At 46.3% G+C, this 17,683-nt stretch overlaps 1 pseudogene; it reads left to right on the forward strand.

Annotated features, from left to right (window-relative positions):
- Positions 1-17,683, forward strand: part of LOC123748661 (UDP-glycosyltransferase UGT5-like) — a 124,184-nt pseudogene that overhangs the window by 56,268 nt on the left and 50,233 nt on the right.

A 17,683-nucleotide genomic window follows, 5' to 3' on the forward strand; every position in this document is an offset into this window, starting at 1 on the left:
ACATATGATCTGATGGTACACTTGTGAGCTGATGGTACACTAGTCAGCTGATGGTACACTAGTCAGCTGATGGTACACTAGTGAGCTAATGGTAGGTACATCAGTGAGATGATGGAACACTAGTGAGCTGATGGTACACTAGTGAGCTGATGGTACACTAGTGAGCTGATGGAACACTAGTGTGCTGATGGTACACCTGTCAGCTGATGGTAGGTATACCAGTGAGTGGTGGTACACTAGTGAGCTAATGGTTCTCTATTGAGCTGATGGTAGATACACCAGTGAGCTGATGGTACACTAGTGAACTGATGGTACACTAGTGAGCTGATGGTGCACCGGTCAGCTGATTGTAGGTATACCAGTGAGTTGGTGGTAAACTAGTGAGCTGATGGTTCTCTATTGAGCTGATGGTACACCAGTGAGCTGTATGTTGGTACACCAGTGAGATGATGGTATACCAGTAAGCTGATAGTGCACCATTGAGCAGATGGTACACTGGCCAGCTGATGGTACACCAGTGAGCTGATGGTACACCAGTGAGCTGATGGTACACCAATGAGCTGATGGTACACTAGTGAGCTGAAAGTACACTAGTGAGCTGATAGTATACCAGTGAGAAGTTGGTAAACTAGTGAGCTGATAGTACACAAGTGAGCTGATGGTACACCAATGAGCTGATAGTACACTAGTCGGCTGACGGTACACCAGTGAGCTGATGGTACACCAGTGAGCTGATGATTGGTGCACCAGTGAGTAGATAGTACAATAGCGAACTGATGGAACACTAGTGATCTGATGGTAGGTACACCAGTGAGTTGATCGTTCACATATGATCTGATGGTACACTAGTGAGCTGATGGTACACTAGTCAGCTGATGGTACACTAGTGAGCTGATGGTACACTAGTGAGCTGATGGTACATCAGTGAGCTAGATGATGGTACAATAGTAATCTGATGGTACACCAGTGAGCTGATGGTAGGTACACCAGTAAGCTGATGGTTGGTACACCAGTTAGCTGATGGTTCACTAGTGAGCTAATGGTATTCAAGTGAGCTGATGGTCCACCAGTCAGCTGATGGTAGGTACATCAGTGAGATGATGGAACACTAGTGAGCTGATGGTACACTAGTGAGCTGATGGTACACTAGTGAGCTGATAGAACACTAGTGAGTAGATGGTACACTTGTGAGCTAGCTGATAGTATACCAGTTAGATGATGGTAGGTACACAAGTGAGCTCATGGTACACTAATAAATTGATGGTACACTAGGGAGCAGATGGTACACCAGTCAGCTGATGGTACATCAGTGAGCTCGTGGTAGATACACCAGTGAGCTGATAGTACACAAGTGAGCCGATGGTTCACCAGCAAACAGATGGTACAATAGTGAACTTATGGTACACTAGCGAGCTGTTGGTACATCAGTGAGCTGATGGTAGATACACCAGTGAGCTCATGGTACACCAATAAGCTCATGGTACACCAGTGAGCAGATTGGACACTAGTGAGCTAATGGTACACTTGTCAGCTGATGGCACACTAGTGAGCTGATACTACACTAGTGAGCTGAAGGTAGGTACACCAGTCAGCTAATCGTTCACATATCATCTGATGGTACACTAGTGAGCTGATGGTACACTAGTCTGCTGATTCTACACTAGTGAGCTGATGGTACACCAGTGAGCTGACGGTACATCAGTGAGCTAGCTGATGGTACAATAGTGAGCTGATAGTACACCAGTGAGCTGATGGTAGGTACACCAGTGAGCTGATGGTAGGTACACCAGTGAGCTGATGGAACACTAGTGAGCTGATGGTACACTATTGAGCTGATGGTACACTAGTGAGCTGATGGTACACTAGTGAGCAGATGGTACACTAATGAGCTAGCTGATGGTACACCAGTAAGATGATGATACACTAGTGAGCTGATCGTAGGTTCACAAGTGAGATGACGGTACACTAGTAAACTTATTGTACACTAGTGAACAGATGGTACACCAGTCAGCTGATGGTACATCAGTGAGCTGATGGTAGATACACCAGTGAGCTGATAGTACACAAGTGAGCTGATGATATATCAGTAAACAGATGGTACATTAGTGAGCTTATGGTACACTAGTGAGCTGATGGTACATCAGTGAGCTGATGGTAGATACACCAGTGAGCTCATGGAACACCAAGAGAGCTGATGATACACCAGTGAGTTGATGGTACACCAGTGAGCAGACTGGACACTAGTGAGCTAATGGTAGATACACCTGTGAGCTGATGGTACACTAGTGAACTGATGGTACACTAGTGAGCTGATGGTACACCTGTCAGCTGATGGTAGGTATACCAGTGAGCTGGTGGTTCACTAGTGAGCTGATGGTTCTCTATTGAGTTGATGGTTCATTAGTGAGCTGATAGAAAACTAGTGAGCTGATAGTACACTAGTTAGCTGATGGTACACTAGTAAGCTGATAATACTCCAGTGAACTGATTGTAGGTACACCAATGAGCTGATGGTACACCAGTGAGCTGATGGTACACTAGTAAACTGATGGTACACTAGTGAGCTGATGGTACAAAAGTCAGCTGACTGTAGGTACACCAGTAAGCTGATGGTACACTAGGGAGCTGATGGTACACTAGTAAGCTGATTGTATATCAGTGAGCTGATTGTACACCAGTGAACAGATGGTACAGTGGTGAGCAGATGGTACAACAGTGAGCTGATGGTACACTTGTGAGCTGATGGTACACTAGTGAGCTGATGGTACACCAGTGAGTAGATGGTACCTTAGTGAGCTGATGGTACACCAGTGAGTAGATTGTACACTAGTGAGCTAACGGTACTCTAGTGACCTGATGGTACACCAGTGAGCTGATGGTACACTAGTGAGCTGACGGTACACCAGTGAGCTGATGGTGCACCAATGAGTAGATAGTACACTAGTGAGCTGATGGTACACTGGTGATCTGATGGTAGGTACACTATTAAGCTGATGGTACACAAAAGAGCTGATGTTCCACCAGTGAGAAGTTGGGACACTAGTGAGCTAATAGTACATCAGTGAGCTGATGGTACTCTAGTGAGCTGACGGTACACCAGTGAGCTGATGGGTGGTGCCCCAGTGAGCAGATAGTACAATAGTGAGCTGATGGTACACTAGTGATCTGATGGTAGGTACACCATTGAGCTGATGACACTCAAGTGAGATGATGTTACAAGTGAGAAGTTGGGACACTATAGTGAGCTGATGGTACACCAGTGAGCTGATGGTACACTAGTGAGCTGATGGTACACCTGTGAGCTGATGGTACACCAGTGAGCTGATGGTACACTAGGGAGCTGATGGTACACTAGTGAGCTGATTGTATATCAGTGAGCTGATTGTACACCAGTGAACAGATGGTACAGTGGTGAGCAGATGGTACACTAGTGATCTGATAGTACACCAGTGAGTAGATAGTACACTAGTGAACTGATAATACACCAGTGAGTAGATGGTACACTTGTGAGCTGATGGTACACTAGTTAGCTGATGGTATACTAGTGAGCTGATGGTACACCAGTGAGCTGATGACAGGTACACCAGATAGCAGATGGTACACTAGTGAGCTAGTAGTACACTGGTGAGTTAATAGTACACTAGTGAGCTGATGGAACACTAATGAGCTGATTGTACACCAGTGAATAGATGGTACACAAGTGAGCTGATGGTACACTAGTGGGCTGATGGTACACCAGTGAGCTGATGGTTGGTACATCAGTGAGCAGATCGTGCACCAGTGAACTGATAGTACACTAGTGAGCTGATAATACACTAGTGAGCTGATGTTACACTAGTGAGCTGATGGTACACTAGTGAGCTGATGGTACACTAGTGAGCTGATAGTACACCAGTGAGTAGTTTGTACACTAGTGAGCTGATGGTACAGTAGTGAGCTGATTGTGCACTAGTGAGCTGATGGTACACTAGTGAGCTGGTGGTACACCAGTGAGCAGATGGGACACTAGTGAGCTGATGGTACACTAGTGAGCAGATGTATATCAGTAAGCTGATGTTACACCAGTGAGCAGATGGTACACTTGTGAGCTGATTGTGCATCAGTAAGCAGATGGTACACCAGTAAGCTGATGGTACACTAGTGTGCTGATAGTATACCAGTATGCTGATGTTAAACCAGTGAGCAGATGGTACACTTGGGAGCTTATGGTACACTAGTGAGTAGATTGTACCCTAGTGAACTGATGGTTCACTAGTTAGTAGATGGTTCACTAGTGAGCTGATGGTACACTTGGGAGCTGATGGTACACCAGTCAGCTGATGGTACACTAGTGAGCTGATGGTACACCAGTGAGTAGATGGTACTCTATTTAGCTGATGGTTTACCAGTGAGTAGATGGTACACTAGTGAGCTGATGGTACACTAGTGAGCTGATGGTAAGTACACCAGTGAGCTAATCGTACAATAGTGATCTGATGGTACACAAGTGAGCTGATGGTACACTAGTCAGCTGATGGTACACTAATGAGCTGATGGTACACTCGTGAGCGGACGGTACATCAGTGAACTTGCTGATGGTACAATAGTGAACTGATGGTACACCAGTGAGCTGATGGTAGGTACACCAGTTAGCCGATGTTACACTAATGAGCTAATGGTAAACTAGTGAGCTGATGGTACACCAGTCAGCTGATGGTAAGTACACCAGTGAGCTGATGGAACACTAGTGAGCTGATGGTACACTAGCGAGCTGATGGTACACTTGTGAGTTGATGGTACACTAGTGAGCTGATGGTACACTAGTGAGCTGATTGTACACTAGTGAACTTGCTGATGGTACTCCAGTTAGATGATGGTACACTAGTGAGCTCATTGTACACCAGTGAGCTGATGGTAGGTACACCAGTGAACTGATGGTAGGTACACCAGTGAGGTGATGGTTCACGAATAAACTGTTGGTACACTAGCGAGCTGACGGTTCACTAGTAAGATGATGGTACACCAGTGAGCTGATGGTAGGTACACCAGTCAGCTGATTTTTCACTAATAAACCGATGGTACACAAGTGAGCTCATGGTACACTAGTGAGCTGAGGGTACACTAGTGAACTGATGGTACACTAGTGAGCTGATGGTACAAACGTGAGCTGACAGTAGGTACACCAGTAAGCTGATGGTACACTAGTGAGCTGCTGGTACACTAGTGAGCTGATTGTATACCAGTAAGCTGATGGTACACCAGTGAACAGATGGTACAGTGGTGAGCAGAAGGTACAACAGTGAACTGACGGTACACTTGTGAGCTAATGGTACACTAGTGAGCTGATGGGACACCAGTGAGTAGATGGTACAGTAGTGAGCTGATAGTACACCAGTGAGCTGATGGTACACTAGTGAGCTGACGGTACACCAGTGAGCTCATGGTGCACCAGTGAGCAGATAGTACACTAGTGAGCTGAAGGTACACTGGTGATCTGATGGTAGGTACACTATTGAGCTGATGGTACACAAGAGAGCTGATGTTACACCAGTGAGAAGTTGGGACACAAGTGAGCTGATGGTACATCAGTGAGCTGATGGTACACTAGTGAGCTGATGGTGCACTAGTGACCTGATGGTACACCAGTCAACTGATGGTACACTTTTGAGCTGACCGTACACTAGTGAGCTGATGGTACACCAGTGAGCAGATGGTGTACTGATGAGCTGATGATACACTAGTAAGCTGATGGTACACTAGTGAGCTGATAGTACACCAGTGAGTAGATAGTACACTAGTGAACTGATGGTACAGCAGTGAGTAGATGGTACACTGCTGAGCTGTTGGTACACTAGTGAGCTGATGGTACACTAATGAGCTGATGGTACACTAGTGAACAGATGGTACAATAGTGAACTGATAGTACACTAGTGAGCTGACGGTACATCAGTGAGCTGATGGTAGATACAGCAGTGAGCTCATGGTACACTTGTGAACTGATGGTACACCAGTGAACAGATGGTACACTGATGAGCTGATGGAACACCAATGAGCAGATGGGACAAAAGTGAGCTGATGGTACACTAGTGAGCTGATAGTACACTAATGAGCTGATGGTATACTAGAGAGCTGACGTTAGGTACACCAGTGAGCTGATAGTACACCAGTGAGCTTATGGTACACTAGTTAGCTGATGGTACACTAGTTAGCTGATGATACACTAGTCAGCGGATGGTAGGTACACCAGTGAGCTGTTGGTACTCTAGCGAACTGATGGTTTTCTAGTGAGCTGATGGTACACCAGTGAGCTGATGGTAGGTACACCAGTGAGCTGATGGTTCACTAATAAACTGATGGTACACTAGCGAGCTGATGGTTCACTAGTGAGATGATGGTACACCAGTGAGCTGACAGTAGGTACACCAGTGAGCTGATGGTATACTAGTGAGCTGATGGTACACTAGTGAACTGATGGTACACTAGTGAGATGATGGTACACTAGTGAACTGATGGTACACTAGTGAGATGATGGTACAAAAGTGAGCTGACAGTAGGTACATCAGTGAGCTGATGGTATACCAGTGAGCTGATGGTACACAAGTGAACAGATGGTATAGTAGTGAGCTGATGGTACACCAGTGAGTAGATTGTACACTAGTGAGCTGATGGTACTCTAGTGACCTGATGGTTCACCAGTGAGCTGATGGTAAACTATTGAGCTGACGGTACACCAGTGAGCTGATGGTGTACCAGTGAGCAGATAGTACACTAGTGAGCTGTTGGTACACTAGTGAGCTGATGGTACACCAGTGAGTAGATGGTACAGTAGTGAGCTGATGGTACACCAGTGAGTAGATTGTACACTAGTGAGCTGATGGTACTCTAGTGACCTGATGGTACACCAGTGAGCTGATGGTAAACTAGTGAGCTGACGGTACACCAGTGAGCTGATGGTGCACCAGTGAGTTGATGGTTGGTGCCCCAGTGAGCAGATAGTACACTAGTGAGCTGATGGTACACTGGTGATCTGATGGTAGGTACACCATTGAGCTGATGACACACAAGTGAGCTGATGTTACACCAGTGAGATGTTGGGACACTATAGTGAGCTGATGGTACACCAGTGAGCTGATGGTACACTAGTGAGCTGATGGTACACCAGTGAGCTGAAGGTACACCAGTGAGCAGATGATACACTGATGAGCTGATGATACAATAGTAACGGATGGTACACTAGTGAGCTCATAGTACACCAGTGAGTAGATAGTACACTAGTGAACTGATGGTACACCAGTGAGTAGATGGTACACTAGTAAGCTGATGGTACACTAGTGAGCTGATGGTACACTAGTGAGCTGATGGTACACTAGTGAGCTGATGGCAGGTACTCCAGTGAGCAGATGGTACACCAATGAGCTAATAATACACTATTGAGCTGATAGTACACCAGTGAGCTTATGGAACACTAGTGAGCTGATTGTGCACCAGTGAATAGATGGTACACGAGTGAGCTGATGGTACACTAGTGAGCTGATGGTACAACAGTGAGCTGATGGTTAGTACACCAGTGAGCTAATCGTACATCATTGAGCTGATAGTACACAAGTGAGCTGATAGTACACTAGTGAGCTAATAGTACACCAGTGAGTAGTTTATACACTAGTGAGCTGATGGTACACTAGTGAGCTGATAGTACACTATTGAGCTGATGGTACACTAGTGAGCTGATGGTTCACTAGAGAGCTGATGGTACACTAGTGAGCTGATAGTACACCAGTGAGTAGTTGGTACACTAGTGAGCTGATGGTACACCATTGAGCTGATAGTACACTAGTGGGCTAATGGAACACTAGTGATCTGATGGTAGGTACACCAGTGAGCATATGGTACACTAGTGAGCTGAGAGTACGCCAGTGAGTAGTTTGTACACTAGTGAGCTGATGGTACACTAGTGAGCTGATTGTGCACTAGTGAGCTGATGGTACACTAGTGAGCTGGTGGTACACCAGTGAGCAGATGGGACACTAGTGAGCTGATGGTACACTAGTGAGCAGATGGTATACCAGTGAGCTGATGTTACACCAGTGAGCAGATGGTACACTTTGGAGCTGATGGTACACCAGTGAGATGATGGTACACTTGTGAGCTGATGGTGCACAAGTACGCTGATGGTACACCAGTGAGATGATGGTACACTTGTGAGCTGATGGTGCACCAGTACGCTGATGGTACACCAGTAAGCTGATGGTACACTAGTGACCTGATGGCAGATACTCCAGTGAGCAGATGGTACACTAGTGAGCTGATAGTACACTAGTGAGCTGATAGTACACCAGTGAGCAGATGGAACACTAGTGAGCTGATTATACACTAGTGAATAGATTGTACACTAGTGAGCTGATAGTACACTAGTGAGCTGATGGTACACTAGTAAGGTGAAGCAACACCAGTGAGCTGATCGTACACTAATGATCTGATGGTACACTTGCGAGCTGATGGTACACCAGTGAGCTGATGGAACACTAGTGAGCAGAAGATACAGCAGTGAGCTGATGGTACCCCAGTGAGTAGATGGTACACTAGTGAGCTGATGGTACACCAGTGAGTAGATGGTACTCTATTGAGCTGATGGTTCACCAGTGAGTAGATGGTACACTAGTGAGCTGATGGTACACTAGTGAGCTGATGGTAGGTACACCAGTGAGCTGATGGTACACCAGTGAGCAGATGATACACCAGTGAGCTGATGGTCCACAAGTGAGCTGAAGTTACACTAGTGAGCTGATGGGAGGTATACCAGTGAGCTGATCGTACACTAGTGATCTGATGGTACACAAGTGAGCTGATGGTACACTAGTCAGCTGATGGTACACTAGTCAGCTGATGGTACACTAGTCAGCTGATAGTACACTCGTGAGCGGACGGTAAATCAGTGAGCTAGCTGATGGTACAATTGTGAGCTGATGGTACACCAGTGAGCTGATGGTAGGTACATCAGTTAGCCGATGTTACACTAATGAGCTAATGGTAAACTAGTGAGCTGATGGTACACCAGTCAGCTGATGGTAAGTACAGCAGTGAGCTGATGGAACACTAGAGAGTTGATGGTACACTAGTTAGCTGATGGTACACTTGTGAGTTGATGGTACGCTAGTGAGCTGATGGTACACTAGTGAGCTGATGGTACACTAGTGAGCTTGCTGATGGTACTCCAGTTAGATGATGGTACACTAGTGAGCTCATGGCGCACCAGTGAGCTGATGGTAGGTACACCAGTGAGCTGATGGTTCACTAATAAACTGATGGTACACTAGTGAGCTGATGGTACAGCAGTCAGCTGATAGTACACCAGTGAGCTGATGGTAGATACACCAGTGAGCTGATAGTACACCAGTGAGCTGATGGTACACCAGTGAACAGATGGTACAATAGTGAACTGATGGTACACTAGTGAGCTGATGGTACGTCAGTGAGCTGGTGGTAGATACAGCAGTGAGCTCATGGTACACTTGTTATCTGATGGTACACTAGTGAACAGATGGTACACTGGTGAGCTGATGGTATACCAATGAGCAGATGGGACAATAGTGAGCTGATGGTACACTAATGAGCTGATAGCACACAAGTGAGCTGATGGTAGGTACACCAGTGAGCTGATTGTACACCAGTGAGCTGATGGTACACTAGATAGCTGATGGTACACCAGTGAGCTGTTGGTACTCTAGCGAACCGATGGTAGGTACACCAGTAAGCTGATAGTACACAAGTGAGCTGATGGTACACCAGTGAACAGATGGTACAATAGCGAACTGATGGTTCTCTAGTGAGCTGATGGTACACCAGTGAGCTGATGGTTCACTAATAAACTGTTGGTACACTAGCGAGCTTATGGTTCACTAGTGAGATGATGGTACACCAGTGAGCTGATGGTAGGTACTCCAGTGAGCTGATGGTTCACTAATAAACTGATGGTACACAAATGAGCTGATGGTACACTAGTGAGCTGCTGGTACACTAGTGAACTGATGGTACACTAGTGAGCTGATGGTACAAAACTGAGCTGACAGTAGGTACACCAGTAAGCTGATAGTACACTAGTGAGCTGATGGTACACTAGTGAGCTGATTGTATACCAGTGAGCTGATGGTTCACCAGTGAACAGATGGTACAGTGGTGAGCAGATGGTACAACAGTGAGCTGATGGTACACTTGTGAGCTGATGGTACACTAGTGAGCTGATGGTACACCAGTGAGTAGATAGTACAGTAGTGAGCTGATGGTACACCAGTGAGTAGATTGTACACTAGTGAGCTCATGGTACTCTAGTGACCTGATGGTACACCAGTGAGCTGATGGTAAATTAGTGAGCTGACGGTACACCAGGGAGCTGATGGTGCACCAGTGAGCAGATAGTACACTAGTGAACTGATGGTACACTGGTGATCTGATTGTAGTTACACTATTGAGCTGATGGTACACAAGAGAGCTGATGTTACACCAGTGAGAAGTTGGGACACTAGTGAGCTGATGGTACACCAGTGAGCTGATGGTACATCAGTGAGCTGATGGTACACTAGTGACCTGATGGTGCACTAGTGACCTGATGGTACACCTGTGAACTGATAATACACTAGTGAGCTGATGGTACACCAGTGAGCTGATGGTGCACCAGTGAGTTGATGGTTGGTGCCCCAGTGAGCAGATAGTACACTAGTGAGCTGATGGTACACTGGTGATCTGATGGTAGGTACACCATTGAGCTGATGACACACAATTGAGCTGATGTTACACCAGTGAGAAGTTGGGACACTATAGTGATCTGATGGTACACCTGTGAGCTGATGGTACACTAGTGAGCTGATGGTACACCAGTGAGCTGATGGTACTCCAGTGAGCAGATGATACACTGATGAGCTGATGACACACTAGTAACGGATGGTACACTAGTGAGCTCATAGTACACCAGTGAGTAGATAGTACACTAGTGAACTAATGGTACACCAGTGAGTAGATGGTACACTAGAAAGCTGATGGTAAACTAGTGAGCTGATGGTACACTAGTGAGCTGATGGAACACTAGTGAGCTGATATCAGGTACACCAGTGAGCAGATGGTACTCTAATGAGCTAATAATACACTATTGAGCTGATAGTACACCAGTGAGCAGATGGAACACTAGTGAGCTGATTGTACACCAGTGAATAGATGGTACAATAGTGAGCTGATGGTACACTAGTGAGCTGATGGTACACCAGTGAGCTGATGGTTGGTACACCAGTGAGCTAATCGTACATCAGTGAGCTGATAATACACTAGTGAGCTGATAATACACTAGTTAGCTGATAGTACGCCAGTGAGTAGTTTGTACACTAGTGAGCTGATGGTACACTAGTGAGTTGATAGTACACCAGTGAGCTGATGGTACACTAGTGAGCTGATAATACACTAGTGAGCTGATGGTACACTACTGAGCTGATAGTACACTAGTGAGCTGATAGTACACCAGTGAGTAGTTTGTACACTAGTGAGCTGATGGTACACTAGTGAGCTGATAGTACACTAGTGAGCTGATGGTACACTAGTGAGCTGATGGTACACTAGTGAGCTGAGGGTACACTAGTGAGCTGATAGAACACCAGTGAGTAGTTGGTACACTAGTGAGCTGATGGTACACGTTTGAGCTGATAGTACACTAGTGGGCTGACGGTACACCAGTGAGCTGATGGTACACCAGTGAGCTGATGGTTGGTGTGCCAGTGAGCAGGTAGTACACTAGTGAGCTGATGGAACACTAGTGATCTGATGGTAGGTACACCAGTGAGCTGATGGTACCCTAGTGAGCTGAGAGTACGCCAGTGAGTAGTTTGTACACTAGTGAGCTGATGGTACACTAGTGAGCTGATTGTGCACTAGTGAGCTGATGGTACACTAGTGAGCTGGTGGTACACCAGTGAGCAGATGGGACACTAGTGAGCTGATGGTACACTAGTGATCAGATGGTATACCAGTGAGCTGATGTTACACCAGTGAGCAGATGGTACACTTGGGAGCTGATGGTACACCAGTGAGATGATGGTACACTTGTGAGCTGATGGTGCGCCAGTAAGCTGTTGGTACACCAGTAAGCTGATGGTACACTAGTTACCTGATGGCAGATACTCCAGTGAGCAGATGGTACACTAGTGAGCTGATAGTACACTAGTGAGCTGATAGTACACCAGTGAGCAGATGGAACACTAGTGAGCTGATTGTACACTAGTGAATAGATTGTACACTAGTGAGCTGATAGTACACTAGTGAGCTGATGGTACACTAGTAAGGTGAAGTAACACCAGTGAGCTGATCGTACACTAATGATCTGATGGTACACTTGTGAGCTGATGCTACACCAGTGAGCTGATGGAACACTAGTGAGCAGAAGATACAGCAGTGAGCTGATGGTACACTAGTGAGTAGATGGTACACTAGTGAGCTGATGGTACACCAATGAGCAGATGGTACTCTATTGAGCTGATGGTTCACCAGTGAGTAGATGGTACACTAGTGAGCTGATGGTACACTAGTGAGCTGATGGTAGGTACACCAGTGAGCTGATGGTACACCAGTGAGCAGATGATACACCAGTGAGCTGATGGTCCACCAATAAGCTGAAGTTACACTAGTGAGCTGATGGGAGGTACACCAGTGAGCTGATCGTACACTAGTGATCTGATGGTACTCAAGTGAGCTGATGGCACACTAGTCAGCTGATGGTACACTAGTCAGCTGATGGTACACTCGTGAGCGGACGGTAAATCAGTGAGCTAGCTGATGGTACAATAGTGAGCTGATGGTACACCAGTGAGCTGATGGTAGGTACACCAGTTAGCCGATGTTACACTAAAGAGCTAATGGTAAACTAGTGAGCTGATGGTACACCAGTCAGCTGATGGTAAGTACACCAGTGAGCTGATGGAACACTAGTGAGCTGATGGTACACTAGTGAGCTGATGGTACACTTGTGAGTTGATGGTACACTAGTGAGCTGATGGTACACTAGTGAGCTGATGGTACACTAGTGAGCTTGCTGATGGTACTCCAGTTAGATGATGGTACACTAGTGAGCTCATGGTACACCAGTGAGCTGATGGTAGGTACACCAGTGAGCTGATGGTCGGTACACCAGTGAGCTGATGGTAGGTACACCAGTGAGCTGACGGTTCACTAATAAACTGATGGTACACTAGTGAGCTGATGGTACACCAGTCAGCTGATGGTACATCAGTGAGCTGATGGTACATCAGTGAGCTGATGGTAGATACACCAGTGAGCTGATAGTACACCAGTGAGCTGATGGTACACCAGTGAACAGATGGTACAATAGTGAACTGATGGTACACTAGTGAGCTGATGGTACGTCAATGAGCTGGTGGTAGATACAGCAGTGAGCTCATGCTACACTTGTGAGCTGATGGTACACTAGTGAACAGATGGTACACTGGTGAGCTGATGGTATACCAATGAGCAGATGGAACAATAGTGAGCTGATGGTACACTAATGAGCTGATTGCACACTAGTGAGCTGATGGTACACTAGTGAGCTGAAGGTAGGTACACCAGTGAGCTGATTGTACACCAGTGAGCTGATGGTACACTAGTTAGCTGATGGTACACCAGTGAGCTGTTGGTACTCTAGCGAACCGATGGTAGGTACACCAGTAAGCTGATAGTACACAAGTGAGCTGATGGTACACCAGTGAACAGATGGTACAATAGCGAACTGATGGTTCTCTAGTGAGCTGATAGTACACCAGTGAGCTGATGGTTCACTAATAAACTGTTGGTACACTAGCGAGCTGATGGTTCACTAGTGAGATGATGGTACACCAGTGAGCTGATGGTAGGTACTCCAGTGAGCTGATGGTTCACTAATAAACTGATGGTACACAAATGAGCAGATGGTACACTAGTGAGCTGATGGTACACTAGTGAACTGATGGTACACTAGTGAGTTGATGGTACAAAAGTGAGCTGACAGTAGGTACACCAGTAAGCTGATAGTACACTAGTGAGCTGATGGTACACTAGTGAGCTGATTGTATACCAGTGAGCTGATGGTACACCAGTGAACAGATAGTACAGTGGTGAGCAGATGGTACAACAGTGAGCTGATGGTACACTTGTGAGCTGATGGTACACTAGTGAGCTGATGGTACACCAGTGAGTAGATAGTACAGTAGTGAGCTGATGGTACACCAGTGAGTAGATTGTACACTAGTGAGCTCATGGTACTCTAGTGACCTGATGGTTCACCAGTGAGCTGATGGTAAACTAGTGAGCTGACGGTACACCAGGGAGCTGATGGTGCACCAGTGAGCAGATAGTACACAAGTGAGCTGATGGTACTCTGGTAATCTGATTGTAGGTACACTATTGAGCTGATGGTACACAAGAGAGCTGATGTTACACCAGTGAGAAGTTGGGACACTAGTAAGCTGATGGTACACCAGTGAGCTGATGGTACACTAGTAAGCTGATGGTACACCAGTGAGCTGATGGTACATCAGTGAGCTGATGGTACACTAGTGACCTGATGGTGCACTAGTGACCTGATGGTACACATGTGAACTGATAGTACACTAGTGAGCTGACGGTACACCAGTGAGCTGATGGTGCACCAGTGAGTTGATGGTGTTGATGGTTGGTGCCCCAGTGAGCAGATAGTACACTATCTGATGGTACACTGGTGATCTGATGGTAGGTACACCATTGAGCTGATGACACACAAGTGAGCTGATGTTACACCAGTGAGAAGTTGGGTCACTATAGTGAGCTGATGGTACACCAGTGAGCTGATGGTACACTAGTGAGCTGATGGTACACCAGTGAACTGATGGTACACTAGTGAGCAGATGATACACTGATGAGCTGATGATACACGAGTAACGGATGGTACACTAGTGAGCTCATAGTACACCAGTGAGTAGATAGTACACTAGTGAACTGATGGTACACCAGTGAGTAGATGGTACACTAGTAAGCTGATGGTACACTACTGAGCTGATGGTACACTAGTGAGCTGATAGTACACTAGTGAGCTGATGGCAGGTACACCAGTGAGCAGATGGTACACTAGTGAGCTGATTGTACACCAGTGAATAGATGGTACACTAGTGAGCTGATGGTACACTAGTGAGCTGATGGTACACCAATGAGCTGATGGTTGGTACACCAGTGAGCTAATCGTACATCAGTGAGCTGATAGTACACTAGTGAGCTGATAGTACACTAGTGAGCTGATAGTACACCAGTGAGTAGTTTGTACACTAGTGAGCTGATGGTACACTAGTGAGTTGATAGTACACCAGTGAGCTGATGGTACACTAGTGAACTGATGGTACACTAGTAAGCTGATGGTACAAAAGTGAGCTGACAGTAGGTACACCAGTAAGCTGGTAGTACACTAGTGAGCTGATGGTACACTAGTGAGCTGATTGTATACCAGTGAGCTGATGGTACACCAGTGAACAGATGGTACAGTGGTGAGCAGATGGTACAACAGTGAGCTGATGGTACACTTGTGAGCTGATGGTACACTAGTGAGCTGATGGTACACCAGTGAGTAGATAGTACAGTAGTGAGCTGATGGTACACCAGTGAGTAGATTGTACACTAGTGAGCTCATGGTACTCTAGTGACCTGATGGTACACCAGTGAGCTGATGGTAAACTAGTGAGCTGACGGTACACCAGGGAGCTGATGGTGCACCAGTGAGCAGATAGTACACTAGTGAGCTGATGGTACACTGGTGATCTGATTGTAGGTACACTATTGATCTGATGGTACAGAAGAGAGCTGATGTTACACCAGTAAGAAGTTGGGACACTAGTGAGCTGATGGTACACCAGTAAGCTGATGGTACATCAGTGAGCTGATGGTACACTAGTGACCTGATGGTGCACTAGTGACCTGATGGTACACCTGTGAACTGATAGTACACTAGTAACGGATGGTACACTAGTGAGCTCATAGTACACCAGTGAGTAGATAGTACACTAGTGAACTGATGGTACACCAGTGAGTAGATGGTACACTAGTAAGCTGATGGTACACTAGTGAGCTGATGGTACACTAGTGAGCTGATGGTTGACTAGTGAGCTGATGGCAGGTACACCAGTGAGCAGATGGTACACTAACGAGCTAATAATACACTATTGAGCTGATAGTACACCAATGAGCAGATGGAACACTAGTGAGCTGATTGTACACCAGTGAATAGATGGTACACTAGTGAGCTGATGGTACACTAGTGAGCTGATGGTATACCAGTGAGCTGATGGTTGGTACACCAGTGAGCTAATCGTACATCAGTGAGCTGATAGTACACTAGTGAGCTGATAGTACACTAGTGAGCTGATAGTACACCAGTGAGTAGTTTGTACACTAGTGAGCTGATGGTACACTAGTGCGTTGATAGTACACCAGTGAGCTGATGGTACACTAGTGAGCTGATGGTACACTAGTGATCTGATGGTACACTAGTGAGCTGATAGTACACTAGTGAGCTGATAGTACACCAGTGAGTAGTTTGTACAATAGTGAGCTGATGGTACACTAGTGAGCTGATAGTACACTAGTGAGCTGATGGTACACTAGTGAGATGATGGTACACTAGTGAGCTAGCTGATGGTACACTAGTGAGCTTGCTGATGGTACTCCAGTTAGATGATGATACACTAGTGAGCTGATGGTACACCAGTGAGGTGATGGTAGGTACACCAGTGTGCTGATGGTTCACTAATAAACTGTTGGTACACTAGTGAGCTGATGGTTCACTAATAAACTGATGGTACACTAGTGAGCTGATGGTAAACCAGTCAGCTGATGGTACATCAGTGAGCTGATGATAGATACACCAGTGAGCTGATAGTACACCACTGGTGTACCATCAGCTTACTGAACAGATGGTACAATAGTGAAGTGATGGTACACTAGTGAGCTGATGGTACATCAGTGAGCTGATGGTAGATACAGCAGTGAGCTGATGGTATATACAGCAGTGAGCTGATGGTACACTTGTGAGCTGATGGTACACCAGTGAACAGATGGTACACTGGTGAGCTGATGGTACACCAATGAGCAGATGGGACAATAGTGAGCATATGGTACACTAGTGAGCTGATAGCACACTAGTGAGCTGATGGTACACTAGTGAGCAGATGGTACACTATTGAACTGATGGTACACTAGTGAGCTGATGGTACATCAGTGAGCTGATGGTAGATACTCCAGTGAGCTCATGGTACACTAGTGAGCTGATGGTACACCAGTGAACAGATGGTACACTGGTGAGCTGATGGTACACAAATGAGCAGGTGGGACACTAGTGAGCTGATGGTACACTTGTGAGCTGATGGCACACTAGGGAGCTGATGGTACACTAGTGAGCTGATGGTACACCAATGAGCAGGGGGGACACTAGTGAGCTGATGGTACACTAGTGAGCTGATGGTACACCAATGAGCAGGTGGGACACTAGTGAGCTGATGGTACACTAGTGAGCTGATGGCACAATAGTGAGCTGATGGTACACTAGTGAGCGGAAGGTAGGTACACTAGTTAGCTGATGGTAGGTATACCAGTGAGTAGATGGTACACCAGTAAGTAGATGGTACACCAGTGAGCTAATGGTAGGTACACCAGTGAGCTGATGGTGCACCAGTGA

Source organism: Procambarus clarkii, chromosome 4, assembly GCF_040958095.1.
Source record: "Procambarus clarkii isolate CNS0578487 chromosome 4, FALCON_Pclarkii_2.0, whole genome shotgun sequence".
In the NCBI taxonomy this organism is placed as follows: domain Eukaryota; kingdom Metazoa; phylum Arthropoda; class Malacostraca; order Decapoda; family Cambaridae; genus Procambarus; species Procambarus clarkii.